The following is an 11,718-nucleotide window of genomic DNA, read 5'->3' as shown; positions in this document are numbered from 1 at the left end:
GGGCTAAAATTTTAAAAGCTGTCGATGCCAAATGTTGGTGAAGATATAGAGTGAGTGAAATTCTCATACACTGCTGAGGGGTGGGGATGGTGGGTAGAAAATTGTTTGGTAATATTCACTAAAGCTGAACATATATCTATACCATGACCCAATAACAATACTCCTATGATTAGACACAAGAGAAATGAGTGCACCAAAAGACATGAGTGTAGCAAAGTGTCTGTTGAAGCTTTATTCATAAGAGACAAAACCCAGAAACAACATTAATGCCTAATAACAGGAAAATTGATAAATCAATTGTAATATATGCATACAATGGAATACTATGCAGCAATAAAAAAGGATGAATTACTGATATGTACACTCACACGGATGGATCTCACAGAAATTATGTTCAACATATATAAGTATCATAACTGTATGATTCCAATTATATAAAATTCAAGAACAAAACTAATCAACGATTATAGAAGTTAGAATAGTGGTGACCTCTGGTGGAAGTAGTGACTGGGAAGAGCACAAAAATACTTGTTGCAGTGCAGGAAAGTTCTATATCTTGATCTAGGTGGTGGCTACTCAGGTATATACAAATTCAGAATTTCATTGAGATTTAAGATTAGCACACTTTGTGCACTTTTACTGTGTGGTCGTTATGCCTGAATAAAAAGAGACAAAGCACATTTTGCAATTAAGTGGATTCCAGGGTCAATTAAGGAAAAACAACTGAGCCAGCTCCAAAAATTCTTTCCTAGACCACAAGCTTTGGTAAAAGGTGGAGCATTCCATCAGATACACCAGAGCAGGCATGTTATGTAGTTTCTGAAAGTTTAGCCAAAAGAATGAAGCCCTTTAGTGATTGGAGAAACAATAAAAGCACACGTAAGCAAAGTTGTTGATACTACATTCCTGATAAAAAAGGTAATTTCTTTTAAAAAAAATTGGTAACAAGTTACTTTTTTTTCTGAATTGGCTTTCTCACTAAAAAGGTTGATTATCATTGACCTAGAAAAAAAGACATTCTTGAGATAATCGTTAAAAAATATTGTTTCTCCCAGCCAAGCTTTTGAAAGGTGCTGAGCAGAGGGGGCAGGAGATTGTTTCAACAGGTTAAGGTCAGGGCCACATACACTCCATGTGACTAAGCTGGACAGTGCTGCATCTTCTTGTGAAAAGATGTGCAGAAATTGGAAAAGAATCTGGGGTGTCTGCTCTAACGCACACCAGAAGGGTGTCATCACAGAGCAAGGCTGCAAACATTTTAGTTTGGAAAGCTGTTAAAAGTGGATGTAACCCCTGGTAAGTTTGTCAGGTAAAATAGACGATGTTCAGTTAAATCTGAATTTCAGATAATCAATGAACAATTTTTTTGTATAACTATGTCCCACGCAATATTTGGGAAATCATTATTCGTGTTTATCTGAAATTCAGAGTTAATTTGGCATCTTGCACTTTTATTTGCTAAATTTGGCAACCCTATTCCCTTGGCTATAACATTGCCTTGCTAAGTTACTGTGTTGTTGTCTCTCGCTTGGAAGAAGGAGACTTTCTGGAGTGTGTTTCAAAATAACATGAGACGGGGTCTAAAATGCGCACACCATGTAACTCGGTGCAGTGTCCCTCTGAGTGGGAATATTTGAGAGACCATTGATAAAGTTGACATATTTGACTTCACTCTGTACCAGAAGCCAAGTTGACTGGTACGGTCAAGATGTCGCCTGAAGCTCCCGCTTGTGGCAGGAGAGAGTAACTGCTCCTCTTTCCATTTCATTCTACCAGACACTCCCATCCCCTGACTCTATCACCTGGTCTCCAGGGACCATGCTGGCACAAGGTCACCACCTGGGCCTCCCTTCCTTTCCTCCAATACATCCCCCAAGCAGCTGAGGCATACTGGAGACAGGAACTGCCCCAGGACTCAGCACTTTGGTCTCAAACGAGCAGCCCTACTTCAAGAGTACTCATTTTAGTGAGGTGCAGTCTATGCCATGTGGAGGGTGGTTCTTGAGAGAAAGAGGAAATGATCTGTATTGGGGTCTGGGAGAGAGACCCTCTGCCTCTGAGGAGAGCAGCTGTGGATGGGTGTGGCTGAGCCCGGTTTAGCCCCTGGGGGTAAGAGAGGGTGCCAGGAGATGATTGGGGTGGGGGTGAGGGCAAGATTTTTGAGAAGCAACTGTGGCAACAAGGCCCTGACTTGGAGGCCTGAGCTCAGGAAGTCTTCTGGACCCGTCTGTAAAGATGGGGGATGAAGCATGGTGGGCCTTGGGTACTCATACCATAGCAGATGTTTCTCCTGTAGGCTGTTTGGGTTTTCTGAATTCTAAGCATCTAAAATGAGAGCGTGTATGAGGAGGGAAGCTGTAGATTATAGAAACCCATTCAGATTATATTAATAAAAAACAGGCACATTATTTCAGGTTTCCCCTTATGAAAAATTAATAAACAGAAACCTCAATTAAATAGAGCTGGGAGACCAGAAGGGTCTACAACAGGAAACAGAGCCCAACAGCAAGAAAAAAGACTCCTTTTCTGGCAAAGACTTAGCCAATGAAAAGCCATGGACTCTTTGTTTACTATAGCCCTCCCAACTTCCTTTTCCCCTCTATAAAAGAGTTCTCCTTCCCCTGTTGTACAGGGACTTGCATGTGGCTTGAATTCCCTGCTGATCCCAAATAAACTCATCTTTGCTGGAAAAATAACTGGCAGTCTTTTTATTTTAGGTCAACATTTTGGTGGCCCATACAGAGACCAGAGAAGATCCCTGAAGGCTCTGGGGCTGGTGAGCAGACAGGTGTGGTACCCACAATTGAGCCCATTTTCACTCAGTGCTTTCTCACCAACCCTGGAGTTTGAAGGTGCATCTTTCTCCTGGATCGGAGCTCACACCCTCTTTGCATTTGAAGCTTTCCAGGATTTATTCAGGGTTTATTTTTAGGTTTTGTCTTTTGAGTTAAGGCCTTGTTCTGCATGTGAGTACACATTTGATACTTCAGTCTGATTTTGAGATCAGACTGTTTCAACCAAAGCTGGCTGAAAATGCCTTTGGCCCATTCCTTTGGGAAGAGGGGCTGCTTCACTTAAACTGTGCCAGTTTTGCCACCTTTGGCCTATTCCTTTCGAATAAGCTATTCTCTGGAAACTGGCTGAAAAAGTCTTTGGCCTGGCTCCTCTGGGTCCAAGCTGTTTCCTTAGAATTGGCTGATATTGGCTTGCAAGCTGTCTGAATTGAGCTGTTTGAAGCTGGAAGCTGTTGAAGCTGTTTGAAAATTTTTCTTTTACTCTAGAGAAAAACTTCTGAGAAATGGGATCCAGGTTATCTAAATATTTTGAGAGTGCCCCACATCTAGGGACTCTAGCCGATTTTATGTTTCAAAACTGCAGTTCTTCCTCATACTCATTTCTAACTAAACTGACCACCTTGAACAAAGGCAATTTAGAATATCGATGGCCATGATGGGGAACTTTGGAAATCCCCAAACTTAATTTCCTTAAAGCCAAATTGGACTACAATAGCTCAAACGTTTCCAGAACTGAGTGGAATGCTTATTTTGATTGATCTTTTGAGGCTTCCCAACATTATCTGGAGTCTAAATTGCCTCTCTGCAAAATAAGATTTTAAGGTTAACTGAGGCCAACAAATGATTAAAGAAAGAAAACATGTTTCCGGAAGCCTCAGGCTCTTCTTTCTTGGCTTCTTTGTCTCAGGCACCACCTCTGGTGTCATCTTGTCTCTGTCTATGGGGCCATCTTCCTTTTTCCCTCCTATACAACCTAGGTGTCCTCTATACCCTCAGTTCCCCAGTACCAATTCTCTCCCTGAACTTCCCCTGTTCTATGAAAATCTCCTTGTTCCCTTTTCTTCTGAACTTGTCAGAATCTGTTCCTTTAAAATTAAACCTTCTGAGGATCCAGAGGCTAAACCTTTAATAGCTTATACTCCCTGGACTAAAGCTGAACTGCAAGCCATAGTCAAAGATTTTCCCAAAGTAACTGAAGTTTCTCACAGATTTGCTGAGAAATTTAATAAAGTCCTTCAGACTTATTAACCTGGTTTCTCTGACTTATCAGCTATTTTTTTTTTTTTTTTGGCTGTGCCACACAGCTTGTGGGATCTTAGTTCCCCAACCAGGGATCGAACCTGGGCCCTGGCAGTGAAAGCGCTGAGTCCTAACAATTGGACGGCCAGGAGATTCCCTTTATCAGCGATTTTCTATGCCTGTCGGTGAAGGCCAGGCCCAGCATTGGATGAAAATTGAAAATAATTAGAAAAATCCTGACAGATCTCTAGAATTACAACTGGGAGACCAGCCTGCTAATTTATTGTATGAGCAGGTTCATACAGTTGCTAGGCGACTCAATAGGGAAATTTGAAAGTCTGTTGATTGGAACAAAATTCAACCTTGCACACAAAAATCTGATGAACCTGTTCATGGCTACTGCAATGGGCTTCAGATTATTTAAAAAAAAAGATGGCCCTTCCTTTAGATGTTGATTCCACCCAGGTAGATTTTAGCTCTATATTTGTTAATGAGCTGAGCTGGGAACTTTCCCTTTTAGTTAAAAGGACCAGGATGGAGTGGGAAACTACGCCCACTTCAGATTTAAGGAAGACTGCCAAAATTCTTAATTTTCAACTCCAGCAAATGAAATCTCCTAAATGAAACCCAAACCCTCCTAGTTTCTGCTATTATTGCAAAGAGACAGGACATTGGAAAAAAGATTGTTACAAATTTAAGTGCTTTAGATGCCTTCAGCCCTTTAAGCAGTCTTTCCAACGTCCTCTTAATTCTCAAAATGATGAGGCTCCAAGGATCTACAGGGGCTCTTCCCAAACTTCCCTTTTAATCAGTTTGGAGAAACATTTCTCCAGATTGGGGATGAATTTCTTCCAGTCCTAGCTGACACCAGAGCCACTCTTGACCCCACTATTATAAAACAGCCCCTGCCTCAGAGTGCTAACACAGTTCAAATAGTGAGGACCTCTAATGAACCTCAAGAGGTTCCTGCCTCAGGGACTTCCCTGGTGGTCCAGTGATTAAGACTCCATGCTTCCACTGCAGGGGCGTAGGTTCAATCCCTGGTAGGGGAATTAAGATCCCACATGTCACACAGCTAAAAAAAAAAAAAAAAGAGGGGCGTTCCTGTCTCTGAATCTATTTATTTTGTTTAGGCCCTTTGAGAGATACACACCTTTTTATACTTAGTTCCTCTGCTCTTACCCATTTATTAGGCTGAGACTTCTTAGAGAAGCATCATTCAATAATTTCTTTCTCTCAAAAGGAGGATATAATTTCAATCAAAGTAACCAACAAGGTGAACCAAATGACCCTTTGACATTCTTTATGCCTTCCATCTCTGACAGTACTAGAGCTGATTCTGGAAACACTGATCATTTGTCCCTATTGAATCAGCTACCACCTTTCTTTTGGGAAAAAATCTCCAAATGATGTTGGCAAAATTCACAGCACACCTCCCATCAAAATTCAAATAGAGGGCTTCCCTGGTGGCGCAGTGGTTAAGAATCCGCCTGTCAATGCAGGGGACACGGGTTTGAGCCCTGGTCTGGGAAGATCCCACATGCTGCGGAGCAACTAAGCCCATGAGCCATAACTACTGAGCCCGAGTGCCATAACCACTGACGCCCGCGCGCCTAGAGCCCGTGCTCCACAACAAGAGAAGACACCGCAATGAGAAGCCCGCGAACCACAACGAAGAGTATCCCCTACTCACCAAAACTAAAGAAACCCTGTGAGCAGCAACAAAGACCCAACATAGCCAAAAACAAAAATAAATAAAATAATAATAAAATAAATTTTAAAAAATTCCAATAGATTCCTCAAAACCTCTTCTCAGAATTAATCAATACCCTGTAAGTCAAGAAGCCCTTCAAGGCATAAATTCCATAACAGAAGATTACAAGTTTCAAGACCTCATTATCCCTTGTATTAGCCCCTGTAACACTCCCAGTTTTACCAGTGAGAAAACCTGAGGTCCAAGGGTGGAGGTTGGTCCAGGACCTCCAATAAACAACATTGACAATAAACATCCCTGGACACCCTGTCATTCCTAACCCTCATATGTTACTAACATCCATTCCTGGGAAGCTAATTCTTTACTGTAATTGATTTACAGTAAAGAAATGTAGTGCATTCTTTAGTATTCCAGTTGATGAAGCTAGCCAATACCTTTTAGCCTTCACCTGGGAAGAAAAACAACTCACCTGGACAGTAAGGTTTCAAGGTTTTACTGAGAGTCCCTACTTCTTGCAAATCCTGAAGGCTGATGTATATGATATAAAGTTCCCTAGAGGTTTTATTTTGTTGCAATATGTGGATGATTTGCTTCTTTGCTCTCCTTTTCAAGCCTCCTCACAGGAAGACAACATCCACTCACTAAAGCTTTTAGCCTTAAAGGGACATAAATTCACCAAAGAAAAATTACGGTTTGCCCAAACCCAGGTTCAATATTTAGGGCATTTGATAATAGAACAAAGGGTACACTTGGATCCAGATAGGACTCATTGTGTCCTAAGTTTCCCCAAACCCAAAACTAAGAGTTAACTGGGAGGTTGTCTTGGGCTAGTTGGTAATTGCTGAAACTGGATTCCAAATTTTTCTCTTATGGCCAAACCTGTGCATGTTTTAGTCAACAATAACAACCCTGACCCAATTTTGAGCCAGACAACATAGACTTCAAGGCCTTAAAAGGAGAGTTTGATGAACATACCTGACCTTGGGAATCCCAATGCTCAGATTCACCTTTTCCTTCTCGTATATGAAAAGGAAGGGAAAAGAGAGCATTTGGGGTACTCACCTGAAAATACAAGGACCTCCATCGATCCATAGGGTGTTATAGCCAGTAACTGGACCCAGTGGCACATGGATACACCCCTTACCTTAGAGCCATTATAGGCACTGCCCTTTTGGTTATGACCACTGAGAAAATCCTTGTGAGATCCGCTTTATCCATTTTTGTATCTCATGCAATAGAAGTTTTCCTGAATTTTCACCACACTCAATAGTTCTCAGTCAGCCACCTCACCTCCTATGAAGTCCTTGTACAAACTGCTCCTCACATAACTCTTTTTTGTTGTAATAATTTTAACCCTGCTACTCTTCTCCACTCTGTCACTGATGAAATTCCTCATGACTGCTTAACACTGATGGACCACCTCCTGACTCCTTGTGATGGTCTGCAGGAAATTCCTTTGGATAACGCTGACTTCTCATGGTTGACTGATGTTTCTTTTTTAAAAGGTAACAATGGCTAATATCATGCTCGGTATGCTGTGCTACTCCTTTTGATGTTGTATTGAGGCAGCATCTTTACCGACGGCTACTTCAGCCCAACAGGCTGAATTATATCGTTCTTGTTCTTTAGCCAAGGACAAAATTGCCGATGTTTATTTATTTATTTTTATTGTATTTATTTATTTATTTATTGGCTGTGCTGCGCGGCATGTGGGATCTTAGTTCCCTGACCAGGGATGGAACCCGTGCCCCCTGCAGTGGAAGCGCAGAGTCCTAACCACTGGACCGCCAAGGAATTCCCCAAAATTGCCAATATTTATATTGATAGTAGATATGCTTTGGGAGTAGTTCATGATTTTGGAATGTTGTGGAAGCAACATGGCTTCCCCTCACTTCCAGTGGAAATAAAATGTAAAATGGCCCTTATATTCAGGAATTACTGGATGCAATACTTTTACCTGCCACTTTAACTATAATTAAGGTTCTGGGGCATTCTAAACATGACTCTTTAGAAGCTAAGGAAAATCACTTTGCTGATATTTCCACAAGAATGCTGTCCTTAATGGGACCAAGAGCAGCCAAACCTCTGTCATGGTCCAAAGGAATATTTTCCCCAAAGGATAACTTAGAAAAACTGGCTAGAGAACCCCAACAATTGGCCTCAGAAAAGGAAAAAGAAGTTTCGAAATTCAACAACTCTTGGTTTGATAAAGAGAGAAGGCTCCGGTTTGGGTCAAACAACAACCCAGTCCGACTGGAGACTCTAAAATTCCCACTTTTCACCACTGTACATGCATTAAACCATTGATCTACTAATAAAATAATAGCATTCATGAACCAATATTGGTGAGGAAACATTAACAACACCACAAAAAGTGCCTACCTCACTTGTCCCACTTGTCTGAAGTATAACCCAGGGAAGCCTGTTTGTACTGCTCCTGGACATTTTAAACTGCCTAATGGACCATTTGAAATCTGGTAAATGGATTTCATACAACTTCCTCCATCTTATGGGTATAAATGTTTTAGTCATGGTCTACATGTTTTCACACTGGACTAAAGCCTTCCCTTGTAGACAGGCTACTGCCTCTTCTGTGGCTAAAATCCTTTTAGAAAAATCTACCCCTACTTGGGGAACTCCTTTTGTATTTCATAGTGATAAAGGAACCCATTTTACTTGCCACATACTTCAACAAGTCTGTGCTGTTTGGCCCGTTTTACAAAACTTTCACTGTACATGCCACCCTCGACCAGGGATTGAACCCACGGGTGGCCTTTGGCAATGAAAGCATGGAGTCCTAACCACTGGACTGACCGACAGGGAATTCCCTCGCTCCTTTTGTTTACTTGAACACATTAATGGCATTATTAAGACTCAATTGGCAAAGTTTATAGAGACCCTCCAAATACCTTGGTCAAAAGTACTGCTGTTGTTCTTTCTAAATCTCAGATCCACCCATTTTTGGAACCCATGAATCTTATCCTTTGAGATAGTCACAGGTCATCCAATGCACTTGGCTCTTGATTCTTTTGACCCACAACTGATAAAAGGAGAGATACTCCAATATTTCAAAGGCATAATTGCTTGTATTAAAAATAGTCATGCTGGACTTCCCTGGTGGCACACTGGTTAAGAATCTGCCTGCCAATGCAGGGGACACAGGTTCGAGCCTTGGTCCGGGAAGATCCCACATGCCGCGGAGCAACTAAGCCCATGTGCCACAACTACTGAGCCTGCGCTCTAGAGCCCGCGAGCCACAACTACTGAGCCCGAGTGCCATAACCACTGAAGCCCGTGCGCCTAGAGCCCGTGCTCCACAACAAGAGAAGACACCACAATGAGAAGCCCGTGCACTGTAACGAAGAGTAGCCCCTGCTCTCAGCAACTAGAGAAAGCCCATGCAGCAATGAAGACCCAATGCAGCCAAAAAAGAAATAAATAAAGAGAAAGAAAAAAAAAAGAGAAAAGCGTTTAAAGAAATAATAATAATCATGCTTTGGTAGAGCAATCTTTTCACAGTGTGCCCTTGGGAGATGAAGACCTTAAACATGACATCTTGAAACCTGGAGATTTAGTCTATTGGAAAAGATATCTTCAGAAGAACTCTCTTCAACCTCACTGGAGAGGCCCCTATCAGGTTCTGCTAACCAGCCCTTGGGTTGTCAAACTCCAAGGCATAGACCCTTGGATTCATGTGACACACCTAAAGGAAGCACTGAACCCTGACTGGACCTGCACATTATCTGGTGTCCTGAAAGTAAAGAGTTCCTAGAACTGAAAGAGACAACATCTGATAAGACAGCTTTCCCAAGATATCCAGACCAGGCATGTTGGATGTTTGTCACCAAACTGTTGATGATGACATAATGGGTCTCTGCTGGACTTTCTCTTCAGAAACTCTGCTGGAGCTTCTGTAAAAGACTTTCTTCCACTATTTAAAAGAAAAGTTCCGGGGACTTCCCTGGAGGTCCAGTGGTTAAGACTCTGCGCTTCCACTGTAGGGGGCACGGGTTTGATCCCTGATCAGGCAACTAAGATCCTGCATGCCCTGCTGTGTGGCCAAAAAAAAAAAAAAAAAAAGAAATAAAAAGAAAAATCTCTTCAAGGAGAAAGGATCCTCTTCCCATGGCAGGATTGTACTTCCTGGCCCCCTAGAGTCATGTGACTAGTTCTGGCCAATGAGCTCTGAGTGGAAATGCTATGTTGTTGGTTCACCAACTGGCCCCATAAACAAAGGGCAAAGAGAGGTCGAAGAAAGAAGCAGACCACTCCAGACTCCAGATTGGTAGATGGCAGGTGTAATAAGCAAGGGAACTTACATACGAGGCTTGTCTTGGGCGGCCACAGATGAGTAGATCTCCATATCTGCCAGCCAGAATCTTAGAAGTTTATATAGAGGCCTTAACTGGGTTTAGTCATGTATACTGTCCAGATGGTCTCAGCAACACCATACTCTCTCAAGGCTACCTCCTTGTAATAGCTCCCACTGTGGGAACAATGGGCAGAGAGTACATTCCAAGGACGGGGGTGTGGGGGGGTGAGGAGCCTCCAAAAGACTGGGTCCAGCTTTCTGATGTCAACTGGTGGTCACTTCCTCTCCATGACCTCCTCCAACACATGTGCAACTACCAGGCCAGAATTTTAATGCTGGGACCTTCTAGCACTGGCTTTTTCCCCTTGCCCCGGTAATGAGCAATGTTCCAGCCTGGCCCCAGGCTGGATGATGCAGAGCAGAGCCCTCAGTCAGCCCTCAGTGGACGTGAAGCATAAGCACGACATAAACCTACGTGTGTTAAGCTCCTGAGATACTGGGGTTATTGCCACAGCATGATAATTTAGCACAGCAGTTCTCAAAGTGAGGTTTGGGGACCTCTATGGGCTCCCAAACCCTTTCGTAGGGTCGGCAAGATCAAAACTATTTTCATGATAATACCAAAAGGTTATTTGCTTTTTCACTCTCTGGAGTTTTCCAGAGACTACGTAACATGTGATGACGCTATCACTCCGATGGCTAACGAAATGTGTGCTTGTGTGTTCTTGTGTTTAAAAAAATTATCAGTTTTAATTTCCAATACAGTAAATATAGATAGACGTAACCTACATAAAGAAAAGCTTTTGGGGGTTCCTTTCTTCTTCCTTTCTTTGTTTTCATACCTATATACATTTCCCCCAAATATTTGTTTTATGACGTGTATTATTACACAAAGTATACATTTAAATTATAGTGCTAGGCAGAGCTTTAGCTTTCATTCATAGGGATGTATCCTTGCCCATCCATCTGGGCTTTAAGAGTACTGATATAATTTTCAGAGGAGATGGCCAGCAGGGCTGTTAAAGCAGTGTGGTGGCTCTGCTCTGCTGTTCCCTTGTGGCTCCTTGTGCAGGTTCCAACGGTGCTCCTAGCCAGCTCATCAGACACTTACGGCCATAAGGTCCCCCAGCATGCCAACTGGAGTTCCTGCTGTTGGAATCTATTTTTGTATTATCCCATTTATAAAATCACAGGCTCTCCTGTTACAGGAAGTTCCTTGTCATTTCTTTCCCTGTGTTGCTGGGGGGTACTTACATCATTGGTTTTATTTTTTTGTTTTTTGGGTTTTTTTTGGCTGCACTGGGTCTTCATTGCGGGCTTCTCTCTAGTTGTGGCACTCGGGTTTAGTTGCCCCACGGCATGTGGGATCTTAGTTCCTGGATTCTTAACCACTGGACCACCAGGGAAGTCCCTCATTGTGGGTTTTAAAAAAAAGTTTTTAATTAATTAATTAGTTTTTGGCTGTGTTGGGTCTTCATTGCTGCGCGCGGGCTTTCTCTAGTTGTGGCGAGCGGGGGCTACTCCTCATTGTGGTGCGCGGGCTTCTCATTGCGGTGGCTTCTCTTGTTGTGGAGCAGGGGCTCCAGGTGCGTGGGCTTCAGTAGCTGTGGCTGAAAGGCTCCAGAGCACAGGCTCAGTAGTTGTGGCGCACAGGCTTA

This window comes from Balaenoptera acutorostrata, chromosome 15, assembly GCF_949987535.1.
Source record: "Balaenoptera acutorostrata chromosome 15, mBalAcu1.1, whole genome shotgun sequence".
Lineage (NCBI taxonomy): Eukaryota > Metazoa > Chordata > Mammalia > Artiodactyla > Balaenopteridae > Balaenoptera > Balaenoptera acutorostrata.
This window is presented reverse-complemented; position numbering follows the sequence as displayed.